The sequence below is a fragment of the Schistocerca nitens genome, chromosome 2, assembly GCF_023898315.1.
Source record: "Schistocerca nitens isolate TAMUIC-IGC-003100 chromosome 2, iqSchNite1.1, whole genome shotgun sequence".
Lineage (NCBI taxonomy): Eukaryota > Metazoa > Arthropoda > Insecta > Orthoptera > Acrididae > Schistocerca > Schistocerca nitens.
In genome coordinates, this window is record NC_064615.1 from 1,074,120,567 (window position 1) to 1,074,135,845 (window position 15,279).

Here is a 15,279-nt window from a genome sequence, read left to right on the forward strand (position 1 = left end):
TCTAGATCGTGTTTACTAGCGGGCTAATACTGCGGTCTCACGAAGCCAAATAGTGCAGCACGACTTGTCCAGTGCCTGGCTACCAAATACAGCTCAATGAGTCGTCTTTCGATCTCGTGGCTACCGTACACCACAATCACCAATAGACTGAAACAGCTCTCCGCACAAGTGGCTCCCAACAGGACTTACCAAGCGAGGTTGTGCAGTGTTTAACACAATGGACTCGCATTCAAAGCCGCGTCCGGCCATTCTGATATACACTCCTGGAAATTGAAATAAGAACACCGTGAATTCATTGTCCCAGGAAGGGGAAACTTTATTGACACATTCCTGGGGTCAGATACATCACATGATCACACTGACAGAACCACAGGCACATAGACACAGGCAACAGAGCATGCAAAATGTCGGCACTAGTACAGTGTATATCCACCTTTCGCAGCAATGCAGGCTGCTATTCTCCCATGGAGACGATCGTAGAGATGCTGGATGTAGTCCTGTGGAACGGCTTGCCATGCCATTTCCACCTGGCGCCTCAGTTGGACCAGCGTTCGTGCTGGACGTGCAGACCGCGTGAGACGACGCTTCATCCAGTCCCAAACATGCTCAATGGGGGACAGATCCGGAGATCTTGCTGGCCAGGGTAGTTGACTTACACCTTCTAGAGCACGTTGGGTGGCACGGGATACATGCGGACGTGCATTGTCCTGTTGGAACAGCAAGTTCCCTTGCCGGTCTAGGAATGGTAGAACGATGGGTTCGATGACGGTTTGAATGTACCGTGCACTATTCAGTGTCCCCTCGACGATCACCAGTGGTGTACGGCCAGTGTAGGAGATCGCTCCCCACACCATGATGCCGGGTGTTGGCCCTGTGTGCCTCGGTCGTATGCAGTCCTGATTGTGGCGCTCACCTGCACGGCGCCAAACACGCATACGACCATCATTGGCACCAAGGCAGAAGCGACTCTCATCGCTGAAGACGACACGTCTCCATTCGTCCCTCCATTCACGCCTGTCGCGACACCACTGGAGGCGGGCTGCACGATGTTGGGGCGTGAGCGGAAGACGGCCTAACGGTGTGCGGGACCGTAGCCCAGCTTCATGGAGACGGTTGCGAATGGTCCTCGCCGATACCCCAGGAGCAACAGTGTCCCTAATTTGCTGGGGAGTGGCGGTGCGGTCCCCTACGGCACTGCGTAGGATCCTACGGTCTTGGCGTGCATCCGTGCGTCGCTGCGGTCCGGTCCCAGGTCGACGGGCACGTGCACCTTCCGCCGACCACTGGCGACAACATCGATGTACTGTGGAGACCTCACGCCCCACGTGTTGAGCAATTCGGCGGTACGTCCACCCGGCCTCCCGCATGCCCACTATACGCCCTCGCTCAAAGTCCGTCAACTGCACATACGGTTCACGTCCACGCTGTCGCGGCATGCTACCAGTGTTAAAGACTGCGATGGAGCTCCGTATGCCACGGCAAACTGGCTGACACTGACGGCGGCGGTGCACAAATGCTGCGCAGCTAGCGCCATTCGACGGCCAACACCGCGGTTCCTGGTGTGTCCGCTGTGCCGTGCGTGTGATCATTGCTTGTACAGCCCTCTCGCAGTGTCCAGAGCAAGTATGGTGGGTCTGACACACCGGTGTCAATGTGTTCTTTTTTTCCATTTCCAGGAGTGTAGGTTTTCCGTGATGTCCCTAAATCGCTTCAGGCAAATGCCAAAATGGTTCCTTTGGAAGGGCACGGCCGACTTCCTTCCCCATCCTTCACTAATCCGGTGGGACCGATGACCTCGCTGTTTAGTCGTCTGCCCCCGAGTCAACCAACAAACCAACAGGACGCTAGCTTTGAAAACTGAGGCAGAATAGAAAACAAGCCGACTCGGAATAACTTGCAATCATACTTTCTACACCGCGAAAGGCGTCATGAGATAAAACCCCTTTTCGTCTCAATCTCTTTTGGATTCAAATCGAATAAATACGCTCTAACTGCTCTCCAAAGCTGCACAAGACGTAACGTGAATTCGCCCCCTATATAATGTGCTTCCTCACACAAGATGGCCTCCGAAACCACGGTAACACGTCAGCACGCTCCCTAATTATGGTGAGTGAACTATGAATAGTACCAGTAATTCCACGTTCCGGTTGAACTTGCCTCTACAACCCGACTCGGTACAGAGCGACACGTACTCGAGGAACTCTCCGTGCTCGTCTCGGTACAGCATTCCATTGCCATTACAACCATTATACAACCATATTGGAACCATTAACTTGAATCAATTTATGGTGTTAGGCTACCTTTAACACTGTAGAGATTATTAATCAGCCGCCGCGATGTGTCATAGCGGTATTCTCCAGCTGCCTGCACTGCATCTTTGCCGCTCGTAACGTCGTTACGCAATCGTGTCTGGCTGCACCAGACACTGCAGCTTCTCTCTCCGTCCAGAGTTCTCTCTCTCTCTCTCCCTCCCACCCTCCCTCTTTCCATGCCTCCCTCTCTCCCTCCCTCTGCTCCCCGTCTCTCTCTCTCTCTCTCTCTCTCTCTCCCCGACAACACGAGGTATATGAGAAAAGTAATTAGACTGATTTTTATATCTACCATTTTTATTTGTTTCAAACAATATTGACCCCTTCAAATTAATTCCCTTCGACAGCTATCATACGGGCGGAGTCGTTCTTCACAGTCTTGGTAGCTGCGCTGAAAAGCTTCAACCGGTAGGGTCTTTAACATAGCGGCCACCTTCTTTCGAATATTCTCCAGAGTCCCAAAATGACGTCCGAGAGTCTTTCAAGGACATCTTTATAAAACACTTGGTTGAGAGTTTGTCCTAGAGGAAAAAATTCCTCACGCACGATACCTCTACTGTCAGAAACGGAAATCAACGTTGTTTTGATCTTGATTTGCTTACTCGAGCTTTTTTCAGTGGATGAGATGTCTCATTGTGGCACTCGTAACTTTGCCGCTTTCTCTCAGGATCTTACTCAAAAATCCAGGATTTGCCACATGTGACAAACGACTGAACCATTCGTGGTTATTGGCAATTGTCTCGAGAAGATAAATGCATGCATTTCTTACATTTCTTCGATTGCCCATCTGCTCAGTTGTGAGGTTTGTCGCCACTATTTTAGCACAAACGTTTCGCGTGTGCGGAACTAGGTCAAAATTTGATGTACGGTGAAAGTGTGACAGCTCACCCATCGTCCTTACTGCTAAACGTCGGTCTGATCTCGCAAAAGCAGGCACACGTTCAATGTTTTCGTCGCTTTTTGAAATTGAAGGTCTGCTTGAGCGAGGTTTATCTTCAGCGTCTTCTAGGCGTATCAAAAGTGATTTGTGCCAGGGAAAACTTGTGCTCTTGATAGATAATGACCCCCATATGCCTGTTTCAGCTTCTCAAAGGTCACACTCGCGGATTCCCGAAACGTTGAACACAAAACTTGATGGCATAACGTTGCTATAACTTCCGCTGTTCCGTTTTCGTAACGCTCAACAAAAACGCAGCTTCACTTACGGTGCTCTCAGAAAGCACGTGGTGGCTGCACGGAACTGTAAAACGGACGGGATAATCCACACAAGTAGGAACAACACAGGTCGCTCACAGACTTGACAATCTCGTTACTTTTCTCACACACCTCGTATCCATACAGCACAAATATCATCATGGAGCATTAAGCTATCATATCCGTACCTTTTCACTTTACACATGGCTGTAATTCTGAGTTGAGAAGCCTCATGACACGTGACGTACTGTGCAGAATTATTTTGCTCTTTACAGGGGCAAAGAGATGAATGCAGTAAGCAGGTTCAGATGACTGTAGGTTGCTGTAGTTATGTAGTGGTGAAGAGCCTTATACAGGCTGGAGCTGCGTGGAGAGCAGCATGAAGCCAGTTTTGGGACTGAATACCATAACAACAACAACACAGACTGTTGAAAAAATTTGTGGTAAGTCCTACGGGAACAAAGTGCTGAGGTCATCGGTCCCTAAGCTTACACACTAGTTAATCTAACTGAAACTTACACTAAGGACAAAACACACGCCCATGCCCGAGAGAGGAATCTCCGAAGGGGGGCAGCCACTCGACCCGTGACAAGGTGCCTGAGACCGCGCGGCTATGTCGCGCGGCAGAATGTTGAGTGTAGTAGTTAGGACAGATGAAAACATTCTCACAAGGTAGGAAGATATGCAGGACAGCGCAAAACCAGTGGAAACACCGATTTCGACGAGGAAAGTGTGGGCTGCCCTTACTGCGGCAGTGCAGCCGGTGAAGTTGCCGCCGCCTTATTTGAGGCGAGTGCAGCGGTGGGTGCGGTGGGAAGCGAGTCGGCGTGCGCACGTTTCGCAAGCGGCGGCGCCAGGCTGCACCGAGGATGAGTAAAGGGCAGGAATAGCCAAGGACAGACTCCCGTCACTGCAGCCACCCGCCGCCTCTACCTGTCAGACCGGCCGCTGTCGCGGAAGTGAGCTTCCGGACGCCCAATGGTTTTTTTCAAGTTAGCGGGCGTGTCCGTGATTGTCTGCCGTGTTGCACTACAGCAGTGAACGTGTATACAGACGTGGACACTCGTTCTTCAAAACAGGTGAAATGTAGCTTAGCATACAAATCGCTAAGTACGTAATCCGCAACCAAATGAAATATTCTTCGTTTATGTCGCTTCCCATTCTGTCCCATATCCTACAAGACGCGAGCAAAAAGTTTGCGTTTGTGGGCGTTACTGCTCAGACTCCGATGCGGGTATATATGCACCGTCGCGGCCATGACATCGGCGAACACTGTATCACACAAGCGGGATCGGCGAAAGAAAAATGTTTATGAGGCAACACGTTTGACGAAAACCACCTTTGTGGAATGGTGCGCCAAGTTTTGTGCCGGTCGCGATTCGGAACAGGACGCAAGTCGATCTTAGAGGCCAGTCTCATCCATTACGCCAACTCAAGAGGGAGTCACTCGAGCACCTGTCGTGTAACACTAATCTCTCCCTATGCGATTATCACGCCGTTGGTCCCTTAAAAAGACCTTGAAGAGTCGAAGATAGCCGGCCGAAGTGACCGAGCGGTTCTAGGCGCTTCAGTCTGGAACCGCGCTACCGATAAGGTCGCAGGTTTGAATCCTGCCTCGGGCATGGATGTGTGTGATGTCCGTGGGTTAGTTAGGTTTAAGTAGTTCTAAGTTGTAGGGGACTGATGACCTCAGATGTTAAGTGCTCAGAGCCATTTGAACCATTATTTGAAGAGTCGAAGATACCTGTCGAACGAGGATACGCAGCAGGCAGTTACGGACTTCTTCACGCAGCAGGATACGGTGTTTTATCAAACAGCTATCTTCAACCTGACGCGTCGTGGGATGATTGCCCGAATGCTCAAGGTGATTTTGCCTGATTGACATGCCGGCCATCGAAACGGAAACTTTTTGATCGCCCCTTATACTTGATGTTAAACGTAAATAGAAGATCTTTGCAAATGGCTCAAACAGATGTCCATGACACAAGTTCTGCTCCGAACAACAACTGTTGTTTGTGTACTTATTTATACTGTAGAGTTTATAGTTCCTTCTTGGCAGTTTCACCACTGTCGAGTACGTCATACCTATTTCGTTCCTACGCCGAAGTACTTACATTGACAGAAAAAAATCGCAGCAGCAAGGAATTGTGCGACATAAACGAAAGTTGGTAGGCGTGTTTCTACATCTGAAATTTCAAGTCTGTTCAAATTTCGTATCACTCGCATAGGAGTGGCGCTACTAGCACCATTATGAGGATGCAAATCATGAACGGTAGTTACCTTTGAGATTGGGCCTGTTGAGTTGATCTTAGCCAAGAACGGCTTTAAGGCGACAAACACGCAATTATCAACACCTCACTGACTTTAAATAATAGGCAACGAGAAGCTGGATGTTTCTTCTACGATATTGCAGAAAGACTTGGCAGGAATGTAGCCACTGTGCATGCATGATTGCTGGCCGTGGTAGTCACGAGATGAAGATCGGTTTCAGGACGGCCTTGTGGGACTACCGAGAGGGAAGACCACCGTGTTCCGCGTACGGCTTTGGCGCACCGTCCTGCATCTGCAGCAGTTTAAACAGTAGTAGACACCACAGCGATACAACGAACCGTTACAAATCGGTTACTTCTAGGACAGCAATGAGCCAGGCGCCCTGCAGCGTGCATTCCGCCGACTCCAATCCGCCGCCATTTGCGACCTCAGTGGTGGAAAGCGACTACTGATTAGAGGGTGGAGGTCTGTTATATTTACTGATGAAAGCCAGTTCTGCTTCGGTGCCAGCGATGGCAGTGTGTTAGGTTAGGAGAAGGCCAGTTGAGGACATGCAACCACCCTGGCTGCTGCCTGCTCGACACAATGAACTTACACCTGGAGTTGTGGTCTCGGGTGCGATTTCGTATGACAGCACCAGCACTCTCGTGGTTATACCACGTACCCTGACTGAAAATTTGTATGTAAGTCTGATGATTCGACCTCTCTGTGCTGTCACTCATGAACAGCATTCCAGGGGGTGTTTTCCAACGCGATAACGCTCGCCCAGGTACCGCTGTGCTCTACAGAGAGTCGACACGTTGCCTTGGCCTGCTCGATCATCAGATATATCTTCAGTCGAGCACTTATGGGGCATCATCGGACGACAACTCCAGCGTCATCCACAGCCAGCATTAACTGTCCCTGTATTGACTGACCAGTGCAGCAGATACGGAACTCCGTCCCACAAACAGACATCCGGCACCTCTACAGCACAATGAATGCACGTTTGCATGCCTGCATTCAACATTCTGGTGGTTACACCGGTTATTAATGTACCGCCATTTCACATTTTCAGTGACTTATTTCGCGCTTACAGTAACCTGTGATGATGCAATCTTAATCTCTTAAATATGTTGCCCAGGCAAATGTATCCCAAAATTTCATTACTCTACATTAATTACGTTGTGGTGTTGCGATTTTTGTTCCTTAAGTCTACTTGTAACCTAGACTACATTTTACGTTTTTTATGAATTAATCTTTGACCGTGTATTATGGTATGTAATGGTTGTGTGATGCTGTTGTAATTTAATTTTCCAAAAGTTATATCTTTATGATGGGACATTCTCTTTATTTTTGTACCAGAGCGCTTGACGAAGTAGCAGCGAGCCATAAACACTCGCAAAAACTGAAATATAAATGAACAAAATCAAAACAGCGTGTATCTGCGGCGCTACCCTTTCCGAAATACTCGATCAGCTACGGACTGGTAAACACGATCACATTCGAAAATAGTGGGAAAGATGATGAATTATCATTATTATTATTATCTTTACTTTCTCAGACGTTAAGTCTGGTGAGGGATGGAGTGACGCGGACCTTTATCAAGCGTCACTTCCTTTTTGCTGTACGGTATATGTTATATTGCATTTAGGAACTTTCGGGTAATTGAACATGTATCAATAATTACGGATTTCTGTAATTGTATATATATATATGTTTGGATGTAGCTGTATTGCATTGATGTATTGGTGGATATTGTGTGGTATGACTCCTGTAGTTGATAGTATAATTGGTATGATGTCAACTTTATCCTGATGCCACATGTCTTTGACTTCCTCAGCCAGTTGGATGTATTTTTCAATTTTTTCTCCTGTTTTCTTTTGTATATTTGTTGTATTGGGTATGGATATTTCGATTAGTTGTGTTAATTTCTTCTTTTTATTGGTGAGTATGATGTCAGGTTTGTTATGTGGCGTTGTTTTATCTGTTATAATGGTTCTGTTCCAGTATAATTTGTATTCATCATTCTCCAGTACATTTTGTGGTGCATACTTGTATGTAGGAACGTGTTGTTTTATAAGTTTATGTTGTAAGGCAAGCTGTTGATGTATTATTTTTGCGACATTGTCATGTCTTCTGGGGTATTCTGTATTTGCTAGTATTGTACATCCGCTTGTGATGTGATCTACTGTTTCTATTTGTTGTTTGCAAAGTCTGCATTTATCTGTTGTGGTATTGGGATCTTTAATAATATGCTTGTTGAAATACCTGGTGTTTATTGTTTGATCCTGTATTGCAATCATGAATCCTTCTGTCTCACTGTATATATTGCCTTTTCTTAGCCATGTGTTGGATGCGTCTTGATCGATGTGTGGCTGTGTTAGATGATATGGGTGCTTGCCATGAAGTGTTTTCTTTTTCCAATTTGCTTTCTTCGTATCTGATGATGTTATGTGATCTAAAGGGTTGTAGAAGTGGTTATGAAATTGCAGTGGTGTAGCCGATGTATTTATATGAGTGATTGCCTTGTGTATTTTGCTAGTTTCTGCTCGTTCTAGAAAGAATTTTCTTAAATTGTCTACCTGTCCATAATGTAGGTTTTTTATGTCGATAAATCCCCTTCCTCCTTCCTTTCTGCTTAATGTGAATCTTTCTGTTGCTGAATGTATGTGATGTATTCTATATTTGTGGCATTGTGATCGTGTAAGTGTATTGAGTGCTTCTAGGTCTGTGTTACTCCATTTCACTACTCCAAATGAGTAGGTCAATATTGGTATGGCATAAGTATTTATAGCTTTTGTCTTGTTTCTTGCTGTCAGTTCTGTTTTCAGTATTTTTGTTAGTCTTTGTCTATATTTTTCTTTTAGTTCTTCTTTAATATTTGTATTATCTATTCCTATTTTTTGCCTGTATCCTAGATATTTATAGGCATCCGTTTCTTCCATCGCTTCTATGCAGTCGCTGTGGTTATCCAATATGTAATCTTCTTGTTTAGTGTGTTTTCCCTTGACCATGCTATTTTTCTTACATTTGTCTGTTCCAAAAGCCATACTTATATCATTGCTGAATCCTTCTGTTATCTTTAGTAATTGGTTGAGTTGTTGATTGGTTGCTGCCAGTAGTTTTAGATCATCCATGTATAGCAAATGTGTGATTTTGTGTGGGTATGTTCCAGTAATATTGTATCCATAATTTGTATTGTTTAGCATGTTGGATAGTGGGTTCAGAGCAAGGCAGAACCAGAAAGGACTTAATGAGTCTCCTTGGTATATTCCACGCTTAATCTGTATTGGCTGTGATGTGATATTATTAGAGTTTGTTTGGATATTAAGTGTGGTTTTCCAGTTTTTCATAACTATGTTTAGGAACTGCATCAATTTAGGATCTACTTTGTATATTTCCAATATCTGTAGTAACCATGAGTGGGGTACACTATCAAAAGCTTTTTGGTAATCAATGTATGCGTAGTGTAGTGACCTTTGTTTAGTTTTAGCTTGATATGTCACCTCTGCATCTATTATCAGTTGCTCTTTACATCCTCGTGCTCCTTTGCAACAGCCTTTTTGTTCTTCATTTATAATTTTGTTCTGTGTTGTATGTGTCATTAATTTCTGTGTAATGACTGAAGTTAATATTTTGTAGATTGTTGGTAGGCATGTTATGGGGCGATATTTAGCTGGGTTTGCTGTGTCTGCTTGATCTTTAGGTTTCAGATAGGTTATTCCATGTGTAAGTGTATCAGGGAATGTGTATGGGTCTGCAATGTAACTGTTAAATAATTTAGTTAGATGTGAATGTGTTGAGGTGAACTTCTTTAGCCAGAAATTTGCTATTTTATCATTTCCAGGGGCTTTCCAATTGTGCGTAGAATTAATTGCTCGGGTGACTTCATGTTGCAAAATTATCACTTCAGGCACTTGTGGTATCATCTTGTATGAGTCTGTTTCTGCTTGTATCCACCGTGCATGCCTGTTATGTTGTACCGGGTTTGACCATATGTTGCTCCAGAAGTGTTCCATGTCTGTTATGTTTGGTGGATTGTCTATTTTAATGTGTGTGTTATCTATTGTCTGGTAAAATTTCTTTTGGTTTGTGTTGAATGTTTGGTTTTGTTTCCTTCTATTTTCACTTTTTTTGTATCTTCTAAGTCGTTTGGCCAATGCTTGTAACTTCTGCTTCTTTTCATCTAATTGCTCCATTGCTTCTTGTTGTGAGATTTTACCTAACCTTTTTCGTTTTTTGTCTGATATTTCATTTCTTATAAATTGTGTTAGCTGTCCGATGTCTTTTCTCAGTTTTTCTATTCTGATCTGTAGCCTGTGTTGCCATGCTGGTTTTGTGGGTTTCTTCTGTGTGTTGGTTGGTTCTGATCTCTGCCTAGTGTGTATATTTAGTGTAGTGAGTGCTCCTACATAAACCAGTAGTTGTAACTCTTCCATTGTTGTATTTTCATTTATTTTGTTGTGTATGATTGTGTTGATAGTTGTTATTGTTGTTTCGACTTGTGGGTTATTTGGTGGTCTATGCAAGAATGGTCTAATGTCTGTATTTGTGTCTTTGTATTCTATATATGTCAGCTGAAATTTCTCTTCTATATCTAACATGTGTGTCACTTCGTGTTCTATTTGTGCTTGTTCTGGTGGCTGTCTTAAGATGTCGTTTTCCTCTGATTGTTTAATTGATGTGTGTTGTTCTTTGTTTGTTTGCTCTGGGATGTTTGAGTCCATTACTGTATTTTCTTCTTCTTCTTCTTCTGATTGCACATTATTTTGTTCTAGTATTTGTTGTACTTGTTGTTTGATGTTTTCTAATTCTGACTGGGGTATCCTGTTATTTTTGATTATTACACGGATCTGATCAGCTAGTCGTTGTTCTGTTAAAAATTTTAATTCTGGGTATCTGGTAATAAATGTTGTGTGTACTTGTGATCTGTATCCAGTTGTGTTGGTTCCTAGGTTTGTTGCTTGGTAATAACAGAACATGAGGTGTCGATTAACTTCATCTGACCATCTCATCCTCTGTCTTTGTTTTCCTTCTAGGGTGGTTGCAGGAAGCATATCCTGCAAAACACCTCTATTTGGATTTTCATTATTATTATTATTATTATTATTATTATTATTATTATTACTGTTTCTCTTGTTGTTGACACTAATTTTTCTTTTTTTAACATCCACAGAAAATGTTCGAAAACTATAGCTATTCATGCGTCGATCTACGCTTCACCTTTAGGCTGAAAGGTTTCAGCGAGCGTGGGCGTCGCTTTATACGGTGGAGTTCTGTTCACGAAAGGCGTATTTTCCCACCGATCGTCGCGTTACACTTTCTAACTTTTACGTGTATTTCTTTGTATATAGTCTGACTGTATTTTTTTGTCACCTGAACAGCTGATCATTTTATCCTTTTCTTTCTAGGTGTTTCCCTGTCGGCCTTGCCTTCGTTCTGCATGCCAGGTGAGTTTTAAGCCTTCACACGTTTTGGCTAGCCCTGTTGCTCATAGATATAGGTATAGTTTGGCTCGTCTCAACCTCTCTACTCCGCCAGAAACTTCTCTTTCGCTCATTACCGCTAGCGCAGATCTTCTATCATCGCCTTACATTTTGACTGCAAATACACTATAAGAAAAAGAAAGACGCACCACGAAGACAGAAATCGGTAGATGTGATGTACATGTACACACGAAAAAATGCTGTTTCAGAAAAATTGGATAATTTATTCAAGAGCTTCACAAATTGAGTAAGTCAGCGTTGGTCCATCTCTGGGTCTTATGCAGGCAGTTACTGGGCTTGGTATTCATTGACAGATTTTTTTGGGTGTGCTCCTGAGGGATCGTTCCAGATTGTGTCCAGTTGGCGCGTTAGCTCGACAAAAGCCCGAGCTTGTTGGAGGTTCCTGTCCATAATGCTCCAAACGTTCTCTGTCGGAGAGAGACCTGGTGGCTGACATTCCTGGCCAAGGCAGGATTTGGCAAGCACGAAGACAAACAGTAGAAACTCTCACCGCTCGCGGGCGGGCGTTATCTTGCTGAAATGTAGGCCCAGAATGGCTTGTGCTGTGAGCGTGCCGCGGATGACAACGAAAGGGTCCTACTATGAAAATAAATGGCACCACAGACCATCACTCCTGGTTCTCGGGCCTTATGGGAGACGACAGCCAGGTTGGTTTCCGACTGCTGTCCGGTGCATCTCTAGACACTTCTTCCCCGATCACTGGGGCTCGATTCGATGCAGAGCTGGTCACTGACGACAGTTCTAATCCGGTCAAAGTGATTCCAAGCCGAAGACGTGTCTGGAGACACCCTGGACTGGGGTGGGATACCGCAACCTGTCGCCCAACATACAATAAGGAGCTATAGTCTCGAGTGTCATTTCTTTTCATAGCAGCACCCCTTTGTTTGTCATCCTCGGCACCCTTATGGCACAGCGGTACGTCGACGATATTGTACGCTCCGTTTTGTTGCCCTTCATGGCAAACCGTCGTGGGCTTATGTTGCAGCAAGGTTCACGCCGATTATTTCTAATACTTGTCTTCGTGTTTGCCAAACCCTACGTTGGCCGGCAAGGTCGCCGGACCGCTCGCCAGTTAAGACCGTTTGGGGCATTTTCAGCAGGGCCCTCCAACCATGTGGGGATTTTGACGATCTGGCGCGCCAGTTGGACAGAGTTTGGCACGATACCGCTCAGGAGGACATCCAATAACTCTTGCAATCACTGCATGAATAAGGGCCGGATGCGGATCAACGCGTTATTGACTTGCTCAATTTGTGAAGCTCGTTCTCTTGAATAAATCATCCAATTTTTCTAAAATTGTAATCATTTATTGTCTGTAGATGTACATTACATCAACCGATTTCTATTCCATTTGGATAATACCTTATCTCTTTTTCCTCTTAAAGTGTATGTGACTAGTTTTTTATGTTTTACATTCTCCTGTGATACCGAACACAGATTAGCAACAGTAAAGCAGAAAACTAGCATTCTCGTTTAGTGTTTAAAGACGGGTACTGGTACTTATAAACGTATGGTCGCAAGAAAATTCCTGCGATTTCTATTTGCTACCGCTAATATTTTTCAGTGGGGAAGTTAAATTAAGTGTCAGTAAGTATTAGAATTCGCGTCCGCAGAATGATGCCATTATTTCTATGAACAGTGTATTGTGTGAGGCGACGTTCCAGCTTCTCCCAGCTACATGGGTGAGTAGTGGTTCACATTCCGGTCCAGCTATTCTAATTTAGGTTTTCCGAGATCTCTCCTAAATCGCCTACGGTAACCGAGGCGATGTTCCGTTTCAATTGAACGTGGCAGGTTGCCTTCCCTATACCTCCCCAATTCGGCTGCAACGTCGATAACATTGTCGACGAAGCATCTATTACTGAACGGCTAAAATCTTCCAGTACAATTTGCAGGTGGCCTATCTAACGGCTTCCAGTTTGGCTTTCAGTATTTCAGGTATTTCAAATAATTTTCGATCGGATTTAAAAATTAAAACTTCTGTTTTAATATACTTTTTAAAAAAATATGATTTTACGTTAAAGCTTTAACACAATAAGTCAAGTATTGAAGTTAGAAACTTTGTATGTGTGTCTTGCGGCAGCGTAACTCATGGCGCGCAAATTACGCAGACTATATTCATCCAGTATCTGAAAATGAGAGCAGCTAGCGACTTATAAGAAATTTTACAGAAAATTTCAAACCTTTTCAAAATTTTTTCTCATTACTACCCCTCACAAAATAATAGAAGGAAAAAAAAGTCTGTCGCTTTATACATTTTCGCTGTTCATGTAGTAATACTTCCCAATCAGCCATAATATTTTTACTTATTACTTCTTTACTGCTTACTCTATTCGCAACACATTTTTCACATAGTATCCAAACATAGCAAATGTCAAATTATACCACTATACGATTCGTAGTTCATGAGATATCACGTCGTAAACATGAAAAACTACCTTTCCTTAAAAGGTGCGCAAATTACGGTCTGTGGATGAATAATAATAAATGAATAGAACCAACATAATTGGGGTTTCGCGTCTTCCACCAAGACATGCATAACGTCCAGTATTTAATACATTAACTCATGTGTAAGGGGCAAGGAGGGGGGGGGGGAGGGTTACAGGTTAAACAACAATTTCGTTCTGTCATTAAAGACGGGAGTGTTTTATTACACCTTTTCTGTAATTTAATGATTTCGCCTTTCGCGGACCATAGTGCGAAAACAGTACAATATGTCTGTTTTGGACCGAAAAAAGATGTTAAAAGAAAAGTTAAAGACACCTGAAATATTTAAATTTTTCAGTTGTTGAATGGAATGTCATATCTCTACATATAAAAGAAAATGTCTTGACTGGCTGATCGTTTGGCTGACTCGCTCACTCATCATCGCCCAGCCCAAAACGCTAAGGATAGAAACTTAAAATTTAGAGACGGTATGGATGTGATACTGTAGGTGTCGTTTAAGAGATGATTTTTCAAAATTCCAACCCTAAAGGTGTGAAATACGGGATGAAGGTTTTCTTTAAACTGTCATTATTAAGACAATTTTGAATCTAGACCTACGAAAATTGAAATTTGGTTTCTTTGTCAGTTGTAAAAAAATACTTGTTTCAGCATTTATGAAAATTTAGTCCTGTGGGGGTGAAATAGTGGGTGAAAGTGGTTTTTGAAAATATAGCACTATGAAAGAACTACTAAAGCATTTTTAAAGTTACAGCTATGAACATTGTTATTTGGTTGGTGGTTATAAATAAAAAACTATTTGTTTCAGTGTTTTTGGGAACAGAACCGCTAAAAGGGTAGACATAAGATAAGTGTTTCACTGTTTGTGTAAATTCAACTCCTATGGGTGTGAAGCGGGGGATGAAAGTTTTTATGGAAATATTTCATTGTGCAAGTATTTTGGAAGCTAAATCTATGAAAATTTGTATTTAGTTTCTCTGGTAGAAATAAAATATACACATTTCACTATTTTTGAAAATTCATCCCATAAGGGGGTGAAATAGGGGGTGAAACGTTTTATGAAAATATTTCATTCCGAAATAATTTTTACAGCTAAATCTTCGAAAACTGATGTTTGGCTTCTTGGTTAGAAATGAAAAAACACGTGTATCACTGTTTTTGGAAACTCAATCCGTAAGGAAGTAAAATAGGTTCAAACTCGTTCACTGACTCATCAGCGTCCAGCTTAAACCGCTAACGGTAGAAACTTGAAGTTTGGAGGGTTGTGGATCTTATACTGTACGCATCGATTAAGAAGAGATTGTCCGAAATTTCACTGCTAAGAGGGTGAAATAGTGGATGAAAGGCATTTTGGAAGTACTTCGCTACTAAGCGAAATCTGAAGCTAGAACTACGAAGACTGGTATTTGGAGCCGGCCGCGGTGGTCGTGCGGTTCTAGGCGCTGCAGTCCGGAACCGCGGGACTGCTACGGTCGCAGGTTCGAATCCTGCCTCGGGTATGGATGTGTGTGATGTCCTTAGGTTAGTTAGGTTTAAGTAGTTCTAAGTTCTAGGGGACTGATGACCTAAGA

General features: G+C 43.5%; 1 protein-coding gene across 1 annotated transcript in view; it reads left to right on the forward strand.

Annotated features, from left to right (window-relative positions):
• Window positions 1-15,279, forward strand: part of LOC126237468 (PRL-1 phosphatase) — a 673,482-nt gene that overhangs the window by 423,106 nt on the left and 235,097 nt on the right. Inside the window, exon 2 of the mRNA XM_049947610.1 lies at window positions 11,168-11,206. The gene's annotated coding sequence lies outside the window, so the exon portion shown is untranslated. The remainder of the gene's footprint in view (window positions 1-11,167; window positions 11,207-15,279) is intronic.